Below are 15,426 nucleotides of genomic sequence, written 5' to 3'. Positions count from 1 at the left end.
CTTTCACTAACTTTGAACTTGATGCAGCACTAACAAAGGGCAGCTCCACGTCGCTTGGTGAGGATGGTATTACTTACAACATACTCAGATTGCTGTGTCGAGTACCAGGTAATCCTTTACTTGAATTATATAACATGAGTTATGTCACTGGGGAGCTCCCTAAATCATGGACCAATAGCCTCATCATTCCCATTCCGAAGCCCAATCAACAAAACTCATTTCGCCCAATATCCCTTACTAGCTGCTTGTGTAAAACATTCGAAAGGATGATTCTTAATCGTCTTATGCACAAAATTAAGCAATTCTTGTCTCCCCGGTTGCATGGCTTCATGCATGGCAGGAGTGTGCATCATTGCATTACCACCTTTCTCACCCTGCACACTGACTGCTCATACACTACCTTCTTGACCTTAAGTCTGCTTTTGAGGTAGCCAACCGACATGTAATCATTAGTGAACTTGCCAGAATGGATGTTGGAGGATGGCTTCTCCGCTGGATTAAAGGTTACCTGTCCAACAGAAAGTCGGCTGTGTTGTTCCAGGGACATAGAAGTGTAACTAAAGATTTTGAATTAGGAACCCCACAGGGAGGTGTGCTCAGTCCCACCCTATTCAGTATTCTAATTAATGCCTTACTTAGTGTTATGCCTAGCCAGCCCCATCATTATATTATTAGTTTTGCTGATGATATAATGATTCACACCACCGGATTCTCCAACACCCAAAACATTCTTAACCCCAGGACCTGGGGTTGACAATCTCAGGGGGTAAAACAAAGATACTCAACAGATGTCCTCCTCGACAGAGAGGCACAATTCGTCAGATCCAGTTACATGATGGGTCTCTTCTAGAATATGTAAGCAGATATAGGTATCTAGGCTTTGAGGTTCCACTGCTTGGACCTGTTGTTACGAGCCTTTGTCGCCAATACAAAGAAAGACTGAGAGCACTTAGAGTTGTGGCAGGTTTTCATCCCAGGTATGGAGCTATTGATCAGGCTCTGATCCACCAGGAGACCTGGTCACAGACCGGGCCGCGGGGGCGTTGACCCCCGGAACTCTCTCCAGGTAAACTCCAGGTAATGTTAAAATTGTGAAAATGATGTATCTTGCTTATATTAGATCATTGGCTGATTATGCGGCGCCACTACTTGCTCTCGTGTTTGACTGGAAGTTTGAAGGGCTGGGAAAACTGCAGAACGAAGAAATGAGGATCATCCTAGGATGCCCTCGTACTGCCAAAATTTTAAATATGCTTTAAGAACTTGATATTCCAAGTATTAGAGATCGTACTGAAAGAAATATCCTTATTGGGATCAATATGCTTAGGTTAGCCCATTCAAACCCCTGCACAGAAGCCCTCCAAACTTTCCTCAGCACTGGTGAACATCCTTCCAGATGGATCGAAAAAACTGGAACCGACCTCCGCATGAACCAGCTACATGATCTATGTCAAGTTAGGCAACGGAGGCGCTTCCCTGCTCCATGGGATATTACCCAATTCCAAACTACCATTCCTCCATTTCCCCCCAAAACTCTTCTTAAATCACAACCAAAGCTTCGTCTTGAAGCCAGACATGATGTCTTAAGCTGTATTGATAACTTAGTCACACAGAACACTCTTTTACAAATTATTTACGTTGATGATTCTGTTCACCAGTCCACTGGTGCAGATGGTAGTGCTGCTGTTGTCATACAGAGTGATGGCTCTCATAAAGAAATTGGAGGACGCATCAATGACTGGGCCTCTACCCTTCAAACAGAACTGTTTGCCATACTCCTTGCACTCAAATGTGTCCATGTATCTAAGGCTGACACTTTAATTGTAACTGATTCTCTGTCATCCATAAATGCTCTCAGCTCATTAAGTATAAATTGTGGCATGCTCGTGTCAGAAGCCACACATAGGCATGGTAAGATTGTAGACAGTGGAGTCAGAGTGCACATGCTGTGGATTCCATCTCACACTGGTCTTCAGATGCATGATAGAACTGATAAATTGGCTAAGCTGTATGCTTTCAAAGAGGGAGTAGATTACAATCTTGGGTTGTCAGTTAGCAGTCTGAGAACAATTATGCAAAAAGAACTTCAACTGAACTTGATTGACTTAACCCGGCTCTGGCTGGGTTACAAGTATCTATGGCAGGTTAAATCACCACCACCAGATGCAGACCAAACGAAATGTAAACTTTGCCAGATGGACTATTGTCACACACTGCGTCATTATGTACTGGAGTGAGATCAAATTAATGAATTTAGAGACAACTCACTCAAAAATGTTCAAGAAATGGCAAAGTATTTTATCCACAGTGGTATATTACAGACCATTCTGGAGAAATACCCTGACTTTGCTAGCTGTAAATAAAGCATTATCACGTGTGTGTACTCACCTAGTTGTACTCAGTTGTACTCACCTAGTTGAGGTTGCAGGGGTCGAGTCCAAGCTCCTGGCCCCCACCTCTTCACTGGTCGCTACTAGGTCACTCTCCCTGAATCGTGAGCTTTATCATACCTCTGCTTAAAGCTATGTATGGATCCTGCCTCCACTACATCGCTTCCCAAACTATTCCACTTCCTGACTACTCTGTGGCTGAAGAAATACTTCCTAACATCCCCGTGATTCATCTGTGTTTTCAACTTCCAACTGTGTCCCCTTGTTGCTGTGTCCCATCTCTGGAACATCCTGTCTTTGTTCACCTTGTCAATTCCTCTCAGTGTTTTGTATGTCGTTATCATGTCCCCCCTATCTCTCCAGTCCTCCAGTGTCGTTAGGTTGATTTCCCTTAACCTCTCCTCGTAGGGCATACCTCTTAGCTCTGGGACTAGTCTTGTTGCTAACCTTTGCTTTTTCTCTAGTCTTTACGTGCTTGGCTAGGTGTGGGTTCCAAACTGGTGCCGCATACTCCAACATGGCCTAACGTACACGGTGTACAGGATCCTGAACGATTCCTTGTTAAGATGTCGGAATGCTGTTCTGAGGTTTGCTAGGCGCTTCAGGAGATGTACCTGGTGTTATACTCACCCTAAGATCTTTTTCCTCGAGTGAGGTTTGTAGTCTCTGGCCCCTAGACTATTCCATCTGCGGTCTTCTTTGCCCTTCCCCAATCTTCATGACTTTGCACTTGGTGGGGATGAACTCCAGGAGCCAATTGCTGGACCAGGTCTGCAGCCTGTCCAGATCCATTTGTAGTTCTGCCTGGTCTTCGATCGAATGAATTCTTCTCATCAACTTCACGTCATCTGCAAACAGGGACACTTCGGAGTCTATTCCTTCCGTCATGTCGTTCACAAATACCAGAAACAGCACTGGTCCTAGGACTGACCCATGTGGAGCCCCGCTGGTCACAGGTGCCCACTCTGACACCTCGCCACGTACCATGACTCGCTGCTGTCTTCCTGACAAATATTCCCTGATCCATTGTAGTGCCTTCCCTGTTATCCCTGCTTGGTCCTCCAGTTTTTGCACTAATCTCTTGTGTGGAACTGTGTCAAACGCCTTGCAGTCCAAGAAAATGTGTGTGTGGGTGTGATTGCTTGTGTGTATGCATATATTTGTACGCTCGTGTGCATGTGTCTGTGCGTGCGCCCTCGTGTGTGTATGTGTGTGCGCGTGCGCTCGTGTGAGTGTATGACCCACTTAATATTTGTATTTATAACTCATTACAATTGTGACCGGGTGTGGAAGTATCAGTGGATCATTACTTTGTAATTTGTTCATGATTGTAACCATGTATAGGAGTGTAGATGATTCATTACCTTTGTAACTTGCCATGATTGTGACCAGATCTACCTGGAGTTCATTACCTTTGTAACTAGTTCAGCTGTCATAACTTTGTGGTCCAGTCACTGGACCCATTATGTACCTCTGTAATCTTTTGACTACTGGCCATAGGATGGGCATGTGGTGACTACCGCCCACAGGATGGGTATGTGGTGGCTACTGCCCAATCTGACGACACTGGAAGACAGGAGAGATATGGGGGACATGATAATGACATACAAAATACTGAGAGGAATTGACAAGGTGAACAAAGACAGGATGTTCCAGAGATGGGACACAGCAACAAGGGGACACAGTTGGAAGTTGAAGACACAGATGAATCACAGGGATGTTAGGAACTATTTCTTCAGCCACAGAGTAGTCAGGAAGTGGAATAGTTTGGAAAGCGATGCAGTGGAGCCAGGATCCATACATAGCTTTAAGCAGAGGTATGATAAAGCACACGGTTCAGGGAGAGTGACCTAGTAGCGACCAGTGAAGAGGCGGGGCCAGGAGCTTGGAATCGACCCCTGAAACCTCAACTAGGTAAGTACAACTAGGTGAGTACACACTAACACACACACGTGTGTGCACCCTGGTCACCTCTGACCTCATGGTCTGGTCATTTACCTGTAAACTGGTGCTAACCAGATATAGTTAAGTCAAGTTATTCCAAGGAAGAGGGGGTGGAAATAATTTTTTTTATTACATTTTGTTATAAAGGAAGTTTTTCGTCTGGGGGCCCCTCTGACAGGGAGGGATGGGGCGGTTACTCCCTTTACCCCCTTTTAAATCCGACTCTGGTTCTAGTGGTACAATAGTAGTGGAGTTGAGCGCCTCTGGTGGTGAGAGTGGTGGCCTTGAGAGAGGTTTCTTGAAGGTGGTGGTGGCATAGATCACATCCAAGGAATGTGATTTATGCCACCTAGGAGTGAACTTATCCTCCTAGGTGGTCCATGACCCCCACAGGTTGAGCGCTCCGCCACGAGTAATACTGATATTGATGGTGTAATATTGCCATCTAGTGGTGGTAGTCAGAGTTAGTCAGGTTATCAGTGATGGTGTTATAGTGAAGGTTATGACAGTGACCATCCTCAACGTCACTAAAGGTCAGTCTAAATTCAGTGGTGGTGCAGAAGAAATGTGTTGCTCCTCCTGCCACCCCTGCCGGCTTTACCGCTTCCTCTTCCTTTTAATACACCTAAATAACGTAAGTATTGTCTGGTGACGTATTTGTTAGTACAACAGCAGAGTTGAGCTGCAGCTCCTGGTCCCCACCACCAGTTTGGTCACCAAATTACTAATATTTTAATAGTCTTAATTTAATTTTCTCTGGGGTCTAATGTGTTAGTGGGGGGCGGGGAGTGATTGACCTTAGTGGAGGGGTTTTGATGCGAGGAATTGGAGATACTTCCCTTCCTCTGATAAAACAATAACTCACACTAGGCGTTACATAACCCACAATGGTGTATACAGTTCTGGGCTATTTTTTCCATTATTGAAAAATAACTTAATTTTATTTCTTTGTAAAGGTTACAATGTGTAATTACAATTTTGATTTGCTAAGTACTAAGATAGCCACTATCATGACGAGGCATTTCGGGCAAACTAATCTTAGTGAAGGTCTCTTGATCCAAGGAACTTGCGCCTTGTGATGCAGATATAGACTTCCATGTAAACAAATTGTTAGTAATCAAACCATACCACGGGCGGGATTGAACCCGCGGTCAGAAAGTCTTAAAACTCCAGACCGTCGCGTTAGCCTCTGGACCAGCTAGCCACGTGGTATGGTTTGTTTGCAATCGTGTCATTACGATTTCGTGAGTCATGTTAGTAATCAGGTTTACGTGAAAGAAATATTTATCAAAGAAAAAGATAGCTTTACTATGTTAAACATTAATGTGTATATCAGTCAGGCAGTAATGTTACTAGTTTATATTACATGGTAATGTTTGCCTATAAATGTGTGCAATGTTTATGGTTAAAATGCAAATGTTTTGTTTTAGGTGCGGAACATTGATCAACACAGCAACCTTGACCAGTCTGAGGGGTGGAGACAACCACACTAGTAAATGGTCTGACCCATAACATTTAGTGTTATGTGGAGATGCAGCAGTTGGAGACGTCGTTAGAGGTGGGCAGGGCCCACTTGTAAGGTATTTCTAGGTTATAAGTTCACTAAAGTTTAGTTATTGAAGCAGATAGTAATTGTATTAGGTGGAAAGGTGGTGGGGAGAGTATAGGAAAGATTGTAAGCAATTGGTATCAAAAGTAGCTTAGTGGGAAGTATTAGCTTATCTCCAGACCAGAGATGAAATCTCTGGCCAGGAAATAATGAGGAATGTGCTCTATTATAGGTTACCTTGAGTGGGGTGGAAATGAAAATTGGAAAAATGGGTTGTAAAGCTTAGAATTGAAGACTGATTAAATTTTAGAAAGTTTGTTAGTGTAATATCTTCATTATGCAGGCTATACCCATCGTGCAAGATTGTAGGAACCAGAGATGAAATGTGTAAGTGATATGTCATGGCTCAGTTGGTAGTGGCGTCAATTGAAGAACCGAGATTCGAGCTCGGGCACAAGTGGGCATGTTCCTTTATATCCATTGGCACTGTTCACATAAAGGAGAAACACTGTAGCAAGCCTAGTAGTAGGGGTCGCATTCTGGGGGAGTATAAATACCCTAATAAAAATGTCGTAGATGTCATCCTGACTTGATTGTGTAATTCTGTGTTAATCTACCGGGTTAATAATTATACTGAGATAGTTTAGTGTGGTGAGGGTAATGGTCGAGGTCTTGATGCCGGGTGTAAGGAAAAACCTATTAAATCAGGCATATCAATTAAGACATAAGAAAAGAGCACTGAAGCAAGCCATTGGCCCATGTTAGGCAGGTCCAACTCTCAACCGCTCATTTGTCTAACCTATTTTTAAAACTACACAGCCAAAGTTTTATCTTCACATGACGGGATAAATTTTCCTTAGGTTAGCCAGAATATATTAGAGCCGGAAAAATCAATAACAATTCCTCAGAAATGTGGAATTAACCACATCTTATTTTCAGTAGGGTTGTAGAGGGCCTGGCCAAGTAATTTTATGCTTAGAAGTCCCAAAAATATTTTCAGTAGTATAGCCTTGTGGGTTTAGCGCTTACGACTCTAGAGTCTGAATTAGAGCGTCTGGAGAGGGGGAGCATTTGTTTTGAAATTCGGTTATACAGTATATATTTACAGACTTTGTAGACAGATTGATCTTACCTAAACCCTTTTGATCTTATCTAGACCCCCTTGATTTTGCCTAGTTCCCCATGATCTTACCTAGATCCCCCTTGATCTTACTTATACTCCCATGAGCTTACCTAGACCCCCCATTGATCTTACCTAGATTACCTTGATCCCCCTTGATCTTACCTAGACGCCCTTGGTTTCACCTAGAACCCCATGATCTTGCCTTTACCTCCCTTCATCCACCCTTGCGCCGCCACTGCTCTGCAAATTAGTAAGGCCTATATCTGGAGTATGCTGCATAGTTGTGGTGTATATATAAACACTGTAGGTCTACAATTATTTAGTTTCAACTATCAAAATAATTTGCATTATTAGGTGGTGGTAAGTAGGATAGGTAAGGTATAGAACTGGAGAATCTGCTATATGCATTATGAATGCATATAGCAGGGGAGAGTAATCTCCCCCGAAGGCATAGATTACGTAGAACTGTGGGCCTTGGAACCCACCAATGACCTTCAGAAGTTGTGTGGAATCTGTTATTTCACGTGGTTCCCGTGGGGATGTTGGTGGGTTCCGGGCTTTGGGTAGTGGTTGTGGTGGGTGTTCTACGTATTTTATGCCTTTGGCCAAAATGTGCAGTTAAATATTAATTCATTGAGTTTACACAATTTCATCATTTTGGAAAATTTAAGCGGCGTTCAGGTGCCTATGAATATAAAAGTATAAGCTTTCAAAATTACAGTTGGTTTGATAGTTTGTAAGTAGTGAAGTCTAACGCTTCTGGCAGCAGACGTTAATGAAAATAATGGAAACCTCTGTAATCTTTAGTGAAATGTTAGTCGGCAGAAGGGATTCGTTAACATCTGATGCTGATGAGTATTGTTAGGGGGGGGCGTGATTTAGACTGGTATTAGAATAGGATTATTAGCCCTCCTGGGTTAGAAACCCAGAAAAAGAGGTAGAGAGTTTGGGGGCTTGAACGTAGAGGTGCTCAGGTTGTGCCTAGGATGCCAGTCATAACTGGCAGGTAAGGTAGATTATGAATTCAGGCTAGCACAGTAGTGTGTGAGGAAACTGGTATACGGCAGAGCTCCAACTGGTTAGATAACCCATAGTGTTGGTTGTTAGCCTAGTGTCCCTCATAGCACATGTAAGTGTAGGGGAAATACAATGTTCTTAGTAATTAGGATCATTTTCATGCTAAATTTGGATACCTTCACTAGTACAAAGACGCCCTTGAAGGGAATATTGATGCAAGCAGTTGATAGTACCCTCTCCTTCCTTGGATCAAACCTGATTGCTTAACATTCCCCAAACTGTGTATAATTCCTATGGATATGTATCTAGGTAAATAAATTTAATCGGGGGGGGGGGGGGGGGGAGCGGTGAACTCTCGGAGAAACTGGTCGATGAAAGTCAATAGGTTTGATTCAGAGAGTAGTGCAAGTTGATAGTAAAGCTTTTCTTTCAGTTATAGGTGTCTATGTAAGGGATATTAGGAGTAAGCTTGGCTAGACTGATGTATATAACGGAGTTTACCCTCCAACTTGTTTAATTGCCGTAGAATCCTCCTGACAAGACAGAACACTGGAGGACGAGATGATCATAATAGGCTGCGATAGAAGACTTGTGCACGCGGAAGTGTTTGTCCACTGCCCAGTGTCGCAACACGTGGTTGTCAGCTTCCTAAGGTCATGAAATTTTTAAAATGTGTCATACCTCAAACTCCTAATAATGACAGTATTGAGGCTATCCGCCTCACTACTACTATTGTTAGTAAGGTTGGGGTATGTATTTTTTTTTTCTCCCGAGCTTAAAGCTCCCGAATTGTGTGAATGTTGTCCTGGTGACAAATACAGCAATTGAGGCTTGTCTCAGTTATTTTCTTTTTCTATTTCTTTTGTGTTCCTTGAACATGTCTTTGCTGTGATAAATAATTTTACATTTTAATTCATCGAATCTTGTAGGTTGAAGATATTCCCCATGTAGGCAGCTGCTGTGTGGGGAAGTCCGTGTTGTGGGCAGCTGTAAGTCTTCAGAGATGTCATCACCAGCAACGACACCCCAAAACAATGTCTGCAAAGATAAAAGTATTGACATTACTAGATTATTCATGAACTGCAGTAAGCAATAGTTTGAAGTCTTATGTATTTAGAATGCTTCCTTCAACATTGTGTAGCAAAAAAAAGTTGCTAAAATATTTTCAAAGCTGATCTATCAAGAATTACCATAAAATTGGAGTAATACAAGTTCTTAAATTACCACAGGTTGATGGAACTGGAAAAGCTGAAGGTGTTGATGGTGTGGTGGATGGCGGAGAAGTGACTAGTGGCGCCACTATTCTTAACCTCCATGGCTAAATGGCCCCATTGACCTAGAGGAGGGGGTGATGACGTCAGTGGTTGTGGGGAGGGGGATGGTCGTTAGGGAAAGAGTCGGGGGCAGGCTGCTGGTGGAGGGGTTTCGGGGTGAGTAGTTAGTTGTTACTGGTGGGAGGGTGATTGGGAGAGGGGTAGGGGGGATGGTTGTCACTTGGTAATTACTAAGGGACTAACATTATTGTTGCTGTGTGTTAACGTGGCTTGAGCCTTGATATTTGAAACGCCCAGAAATCTAGCCCAAAGACACTCCTTTGCCACATATTCATAATTGCTATGGGGCTATAGGACCCAACATGTATTTATGTATCTGTAACAGTTACTCTGGGATACCTAATTATATTGAATTGATGGGGACACAGCACTTAAATGGCCCTAAGGGAAGATCACCCTTAGGGACTGAGAGGCAGCTGGGTCAAGCTTATTTTTCTCAATATAATAGGTTATACTATAGACAGACACACACACACAGACACACACAGACACACACACACACACACACACACACACACACACACACACACACACACACACACACACACACACACACACACACACACACACACACACACAAAATTTAAAAGATTTTAGATTTTGCCACCGAAGTGGCTAGTTTATTGTGCACCCCATATCCATCCTGTGGACGGTAGCGCGAGAGCATATGGATACACAAAAGGCCTAGGAACTAGGCCCCAAAGGGTTAACAGGAATACATATGGATTTATATCTACATATCTATAGTTCATTTATCTGTTGCAAGCAAATTTAGGAAATTTGCTTAGTATATCTGGTATCTTATTTTCGTTAATAAGATATCTTGACATGTCACATAGGTTATTATACTCTGTCTCTGTATTCCTCAATAAGTGGACAATTAAGCACATAGTGTTCAAGAGAGTGACCATATGCCTGATCACATAATTTACATTTAGTTTGATCATCATCTGTGTGTGTCCCAAACTGCCAGAAGTACTTGTAGCCAAGCCTAAGCCTGGCCAGTTTCAGTTTAATATGTTTATTATGCACCCCATACCCATCCTGTGGGCGGTAGTCAAAAGATTACAGAGGTACATAATTGGTCCAGGGACTGGACTCCAAAGTTTTGATAGCTGAGCAAGTTACAAAGGTAATGAACTAGATCTGGTCATAATCATGACCAAGTTACAAAGGTAATGAGCTCCAGGTAGAGCTGGTCACACTCATGAATAATTGCAAAGGTAATGAATCATAAACACATTAATCATGAGAATAAGCCTGGCCACTACAACATCAGTCAGTCTGTTCACATTGCAAGTTGCTCCATAAACATACTTATCTACGTTCATGTTATCATAGTGGGTTATAGATCTACTCAGGCTTCTAACTGCATACCTATAACTCATTTTCATTATTTACTTCTCTCCTACCTCTTCAAGGGGGGCTCCTTGGCGTGGTGAAGAGGCTCTTGGTCTGAGGAATTAGCCCTGTCGGTCTTCTTCCTCAGACCGAACCTAATTACCCCCCATTCTCCCCTCCCCTATCCCATCCTCCCCATCGTCCCCTTTTTCCATTCCTCCTCCTCCTCCTCCTCACCCCTCCCTTTTGCCCTTCCTCTTTTTGGCCTTTGGGATTTCTCCCACAGGCGCGCTAGTTCCTAGGTAGGGGAAAGGACACCGGGGTCCATCCCTTTCCGTTTAGGTTCTTGGCGGTGGCATAGTTTGCCGTGGAATCTGGATTGCCTGGGGATGTCCCGATCCCTCTCTGGTATCCCGGAGTAGGTTTGGGTGTCTTTCGGGCGACGGGTGTATCTCTGGAAGCCACCTTTCGGATTCCGGGGGTGGTGGCCGAAGGAGGTATGCTTTGTGGCAGATATCCGGCCGCCCTCTCTTATGTCCACCGAGGTAGCTCGGCAGATGTGAGGTTGCTATCCCGGATTGCTGGTTTACTGGCATGAAGGGTAGGGTATGGCATGGGTTCCATGCTGCATCTGCGCTACTAGCGGTGTTGAGGTCCTCTTGGGTCGGAGGGAGATTTCCGGCCCTTTCATTCCTCCTGGGAACTATTCCTCCCCCCTCCCCCCTTTTTTATTCTTTTTTATTTTTATTTTCTTCTTTTTTTTTCTTAAAAACAAAAAGCAAAGGAGTAACCTAACCATGGCAGCCCTAGTCCATGAGCCCACTACCCCCGGGCCCCTTCTTGATACCGCACCCCATTCTGACCCTGCCTTGTGTTTAGACCACTCTTCGGACACTCCTGATGCCCCTGTACCTCTAGCTGGTGCTGTTTCCTCACCCGCTTCAGGTACCGGGGCTTCGACTGACTCCTTTGATTTGTCTGAACTCCGCTCTCCTTTGACTATGCTTCCGTCTTCTCCCTCTACGGTACGGCAATTTTCGAATCGCCCGCCCATTTCACGCCGGACCAACTCCGGTCCTACTCCTAAACGCCAACGTCAATCTCCTGATGCTGCTCCTTCGTTACCTTCCCATTCTACTCGGAAAAGACCGACACGTCAAGCACTCCCTCTCCACGCTCAGTTTCGGACCACACAGTGGACTAAATTCTTTACTTTAAGACCGACTTCTTCTTCTGCCTACCTTTCTGACCATAGTATTGGCAAAGCGCTCTTGCGTCATGTTGGTAGAGATATTTCATTTCATGCTCTCAAGAGCGGTATGCGCATCGTCACTGTCCAGAATGCTACCCAAGCTCATGATCTTTCTCTCCTTTTGAATATCGATACTATTCATATCACTATTGAAAAACATCTTTCTCTCAATTCTTGTAGTGGTACTGTCATTCTGCCCCTTACCATAGTCCAACAGAATTTCCAGTCATGTGGCAATGACATTTTTGAACAGCTGGAACTCCAGGATCTCCCAATCCTCAAAGTAGACACTTGTGTCCTTCCTGCCCGGGGGCGGAGACGTTACCCTTGCAATGTGGCTCATTTAACTTTTGACAGCCGAGAACTCCCGTCCTCTATATGTCGCGGGACATCGGTTACAAGTTCGAAAGGTGATACCTACACCACAACAATGTAGAAATTGCTGGCATTTTGGTCACTCAGCGAAATACTGCAGATCTATGGCCGAATGCCCAGTCTGTGGTGCCGATGACCATTCTAATACATCTTGCAGTCAACCTCCATCTTGCCTTAATTGTAATGAAGCTCACCCTTCGTACTCCCGCCATTGCCAGGTCTACTTAAATGAACGTGAAATCCGTTGCCTCAAAGAGGCAGAAGGTCTCCCTTATGCTATGGCAGTTACTCATCTCCGCCTCCAAGGGAGACTACCCCGTGTTTCTTATTCTCGTGTTTCCAAACATCCCCCCACTTCTGGGGTCCCATCTTCTGCAGCCTCCTCTGTTGTTACCCCTCCCATAGCCACTACGGCATCTAATCCTTTTGCTGTCCTTGGCTCTGACGTCCCGACTACAACTCAGTCTGTTCTCACATCTTCGCGTCCTTCCTCACAAGCTCCAGTATCGACAAGACCTCGTACGACACCTAATACCAATTGCCCCTCTACTCAGAAGTCCAAAAAATCCACATTGCTCAAATCTTCTTTGCCCCTTCCTTCCCTTTTTCCACCTCCACACTTTACCTTTCCAGTCTCTGTACCTAGTTCTTCCCCTCTCTCTGGCTCTATTACAAGTGTGGAGATTCACCCTCCTCGTACTATGCCTTCCACCCCCGTCCTCTCCCAAGTTTCTCCCTCTTCTGCCACCTCCCAGGTTTCTGCCTCTTCTGTCCCCCCCCACACTTCATCTCCAGTCCCTTACTCTCTTCCCTCCCCCTCTACTTTGGTACAGTCCATTACTGTCCCAATCTTTACTCACCCTCCTCCTCCTATCTCCGATATGGTCTCCCATACATCTTTGAATTCAGAAACACTTGAAGCCATTTCAGAATATATTGCAGAGACTAAACCTTCAATGGACACTGATTCACTTCCTGTTCCTTCTCTTCCCTCTCCTCCATCTTCACAACCCCATTCTTCGCAACGCTCTGTTCCTTCGCTACTTGAACGTCTTCCAATGCCACCACACGTTGACTTTTCTAACCCCTCTAGTCCGTAGGTGCCTTTACCTACAGATTCCTGATATTTTCTTCATCGCCAATCATGGCCTATTTACAGTGGAATATCCACGGCCTCAGGGGTAATCGGGGTGAGCTTCAGATGTTGCTTTCCAGGTTTTCCCCTGTTGGTACTTGCTTACAAGAACCAAAATTACACTCGGCTGTTTTCCAACCTATCTCAGGCTATAATTTATTGTATTCTTCGGATCCTTTCTCAGATGGGACCTTTAATGAAAGTGCCCTTCTTCTACGCAATGATATTCCGTACTGTCAACTATTTGTCCATACCTCGCTGCATTACACTGCAGCCCGTATCCACTTGAATAAGTGGTTTACAATATGTTCTTTATATCTCTCTCCTCGAGCATTTTCTATCCCAGACTTTGCCTTTCTTGTTTCATCCTTACCACCACCACTTCTGTTACTTGATTTTAATGCCCATCATTTCCTCTGGGGGGGTCTCATTGTGACTCACGTGGCATCCAGTTGGAGGCTTTTCTCGCCTCTCACCCCCTCCATGTTTTAAATACGGGTACTCCCACCCATTTTGATCCTCGTACTCATACTCTCTCTTGCATCGATCTATCAGTCTGCTCTTCCTCCACTGCACTAGACTTCACCTGGTCTGTTCTACCAGACTTAAATGACAGCGATCATTTTCTGATCATTCTTACTTCTCCTTCCTATTCACCACCTTCCCATAGCCCTTGCTGGCAATTTGATCGGGCAAATTGGGATCTTTACTCACACCTCACTGCTTTTAGTGAGGTTCCTTCTTCATCCTCCATTGATGAGCTCCTACACATCTTCTCGACGTCAGTTTATACCACAGCTTCTCTTTCTATACCCCAAACCTCAGGCAGGCATTCTCAGAAGTGCGTGCCTTGGTGGTCTCCTGCTTGTGCTCGTGCAGTACGTTTGAAACGTGCTGCATGGGGCAGGTACCGGTACAATAGAACCGCTGAGAGACTTCTTGATTTTAAGCAGAAGCGTGCGATCGCTTGCCGTGTCATCCGTGAAGCTAAACGCACTTGTTGGCAAGACTGTTTCTACCATCACCTCTGCTTCTTCTATGAGTGCAGTCTGGAAAAAAGTGAGGAAATTGAGTGGTAAATACTCTCCTGACCCGGCTCCTGTTCTACGGGTCGCTGGTGTTGATGTAGCAAACCCTCTCGACATTGCCAATGAACTTGGCACACATCTGGTCCGTATTTCCCGAGGGCTCCATCTATGCCCCTAGTTTCTTTCCTCAAAGTCTGCCAGAGAGTTAGTACCCTTGGACTTTTCTTCTCTCAGAGAAGAACAGTATAATGTGCCTTTTACACTTCAAGAACTGGAGGCAACGCTCTCAGCTTGCCGATCATTGGCAGCTGGGCCTGACGACATATATATTCGTATGTTACAACATTTACATCGGTCAGCCCTTGTAGTCCTCTTACACCTCTTCAAACTTATTTGGGCACAAGGAGTTCTTCCCCAGCTGTGGAAATCTGCCATTGTTCTCCCTTTCCGCAAACCGGGTACTACAGGACATGATGCCTCCCACTATCGCCCCATCGCTCTTACTAGTGCAGTTTGCAAAGTGATGGAACGTCTCGTAAATCGACGTTTAATGTGGTATTTAGAGAGACACAACAGTCTCTCCGCTAGTCAATATGGCTTTCGTAAGGGTCGTTCTACCATAGACCCCTTACTACACTTGGATACGCATGTTCGTAATGCCTTTGCGAATAACCACTCAATTATTGCCATAATTTTTGACCTTGAGAAGGCATATGACAACTTGGAGGTATAATATTTTAGCCCAAGCCCACTCCTTAGGCCTTCGAGGCAATCCACCATCCTTCCTTAAGAACTTTTTAACTGACAGGCATTTCCGTGTTCGGGTTAATAATGTGCTCTCCCCGGACTTGATCCAAGCTGAAGGTGTCCCCCAGGGATGTGTTCTGAGCACAACACTTTTTCTCCTTGCTATTAATGATTTGGCCTCTAGTCTTCCA

General features: G+C 44.5%; 2 long non-coding RNA genes across 3 annotated transcripts in view; one reads left to right on the top strand and one right to left on the bottom strand.

Moving 5' to 3' along the window:
• The first annotated feature begins 4,841 nt into the window (after positions 1-4,841).
• The window catches only part of LOC138854263 (uncharacterized), a 33,898-nt gene continuing 23,313 nt past the window's right edge, over positions 4,842-15,426 (top strand). For both annotated transcript variants that reach the window (XR_011393466.1, XR_011393467.1), the window contains exons 1-2: positions 4,842-4,968; positions 5,765-5,914. This is a non-coding gene — a long non-coding RNA (uncharacterized lncRNA). The remainder of the gene's footprint in view (positions 4,969-5,764; positions 5,915-15,426) is intronic.
• The window catches only part of LOC138854264 (uncharacterized), a 39,203-nt gene continuing 31,334 nt past the window's right edge, over positions 7,558-15,426 (bottom strand). Inside the window, exon 3 of the long non-coding RNA XR_011393468.1 lies at positions 7,558-9,061. This is a non-coding gene — a long non-coding RNA (uncharacterized lncRNA). The remainder of the gene's footprint in view (positions 9,062-15,426) is intronic.

This window comes from Cherax quadricarinatus, chromosome 53, assembly GCF_038502225.1.
Source record: "Cherax quadricarinatus isolate ZL_2023a chromosome 53, ASM3850222v1, whole genome shotgun sequence".
NCBI lineage: Eukaryota > Metazoa > Arthropoda > Malacostraca > Decapoda > Parastacidae > Cherax > Cherax quadricarinatus.
Note: the sequence above shows the minus strand (reverse complement) of the source record. Positions and strands in the feature narration are given on the sequence as shown.